Source organism: Nerophis ophidion, unplaced genomic scaffold (assembly GCF_033978795.1).
Source record: "Nerophis ophidion isolate RoL-2023_Sa unplaced genomic scaffold, RoL_Noph_v1.0 HiC_scaffold_355, whole genome shotgun sequence".
Lineage (NCBI taxonomy): Eukaryota > Metazoa > Chordata > Actinopteri > Syngnathiformes > Syngnathidae > Nerophis > Nerophis ophidion.
The window spans coordinates 1-2,500 of NW_026907275.1; positions in this window are offsets into that span (position 1 = coordinate 1).

The following is a 2,500-nucleotide window of genomic DNA, read 5'->3' on the forward strand; positions in this document are numbered from 1 at the left end:
CCACGAGTCCCGCAGCGAGCTGCACGAGCCGCAGGAACACCGGGAATGACCAAAAGGCACCCAGAAGTGAACCATCAAAAGTGGGGGACAATTTGAGAAAAAGTTGGAAAAAGGTCCGAAATTGATTAAAAATCCTACCCAGGATGGAGTTCCAGAAGCCCCGCAGCGAGCTGCGCGAGCCGCAGGAACACCGGGAATGACCAAAAGGCACCCAGAAGTGAACCATCAAAAGTGGGGGACAATTTGAGAAAAAGTTGGAAAAAGGTCCGAAATTGATTAAAAATCCTACCCAGGATGGAGTTCCAGAAGCCCCGCAGCGAGCTGCACGAGCCGCAGGAACACCGGGAATGACCAAAAGGCACCCAGAAGTGAACCATCAAAAGTGGGGGACAATTTGAGAAAAAGTTGGAAAAAGGTCCGAAATTGATTAAAAATCCTACCCAGGATGGAGTTCCAGAAGCCCCGCAGCGAGCTGCGCGAGCCGCAGGAACACCGGGAATGACCAAAAGGCACCCAGAAGTGAACCATCAAAAGTGGGGGACAATTTGAGAAAAAGTTGGAAAAAGGTCCGAAATTGATTAAAAATCCTACCCAGGATGGAGTTCCAGAAGCCCCGCAGCGAGCTGCACGAGCCGCAGGAACACCGGGAATGACCAAAAGGCACCCAGAAGTGAACCATCAAAAGTGGGGGACAATTTGAGAAAAAGTTGGAAAAAGGTCCGAAATTGATTAAAAATCCTACCCAGGATGGAGTTCCAGAAGCCCCGCAGCGAGCTGCGCGAGCCGCAGGAACACCGGGAATGACCAAAAGGCACCCAGAAGTGAACCATCAAAAGTGGGGGACAATTTGAGAAAAAGTTGGAAAAAGGTCCGAAATTGATTAAAAATCCTACCCAGGATGGAGTTCCACAAGTCCCGCAGCGAGCTGCACGAGCCGCAGGAACACCGGGAATGACCAAAAGGCACCCAGAAGTGAACCATCAAAAGTGGGGGACAATTTGAGAAAAAGTTGGAAAAAGGTCCGAAATTGATTAAAAATCCTACCCAGGATGGAGTTCCAGAAGCCCCGCAGCGAGCTGCGCGAGCCGCAGGAACACCGGGAATGACCAAAAGGCACCCAGAAGTGAACCATCAAAAGTGGGGGACAATTTGAGAAAAAGTTGGAAAAAGGTCCGAAATTGATTAAAAATCCTACCCAGGATGGAGTTCCAGAAGCCCCGCAGCGAGCTGCGCGAGCCGCAGGAACACCGGGAATGACCAAAAGGCACCCAGAAGTGAACCATCAAAAGTGGGGGACAATTTGAGAAAAAGTTGGAAAAAGGTCCGAAATTGTTTAAAAATCCTACCCAGGATGGAGTTCCAGAAGTCCCGCAGCGAGCTGCGCGAGCTCCGGGACCCCCGGGAATGACCAAAAGATACCCAGGAGTGAACCAGCGAAAGTGGGGGACAATTTGAGAAAAAGTTGGAAAAAGGTCCGAAATTGTTTAAAAATCCTACCCAGGATGGAGTTCCAGAAGTCCCGCAGCGAGCTGCGCGAGCTCCGGGACCCCCGGGAATGACCAAAAGATACCCAGGAGTGAACCAGCGAAAGTGGGGGACAATTTGAGAAAAAGTTGGAAAAAGGTCCGAAATTGTTTAAAAATCCTACCCAGGATGGAGTTCCAGAAGTCCCGCAGCGAGCTGCGCGAGCTCCGGGGCCCCCGGGAATGACCAAAAGATACCCAGGAGTGAACCAGCCCAAGTGGGGGACAAATGGAAGAAAAGCCGGGCCAAGTCCAAAAAAGTTGGATTTTTTGCCAAAGTGTCAACATGCGTGATTTTGTCAGAGTGTCCACTTTTGGGATTTTTTCAAAGTCCAACAACGAGAGAGGCCTGGCCTCCAGCCTGTCTAGCCTCTTCCATGAGACACTTAGAAAAAATCCCGTGCAAAAAAAGTGGATTTTTTCTAAGTCCAACAACGAGAGAGGCCTAACTTCCAGCCTCCTTAGCCTCTTTCTTCCGTGGAGCAAAAGTTGGATTTTTTGCCTAAGTGTCAACATGCGTGATTTTGTCAGAGTGTCCACTTTTGGGATTTTTTCTAAGTCCAACAACGAGAGAGGCCTGGCCTCCAGCCTGTTTAGCCTCTTCCATGTGACACTTAGAAAAAATCCCAGCCAAAAAAAGTGGATTTTTTCTAAGTCCAACAACGAGAGAGGCCTAACTTCCAGCCTCCTTAGCCTCTTTCGTTCACATACTTAGAAAAAAATCCCAGCGCCAAGCCCAATGCATTTCAATGGGATTTATTTTTCGAGCCGGATTTTTTCTAAGTCCAACAACGAGAGAGGCTTGAGTTCTAGCCTACTTTAAGCCTCTTTCGATTTTCCCTGTTTTTACCAGGTCTACCAAAACACCCCCATCACGTTAGTAGGTGCGCCAGGCTTAGACAGGCCGAATTGGCAGGAAATGTGTCCGAGTCAAAGTGAGCTATTTTGGGACTCAAAAGTTGGATTTTCCCCCTCTT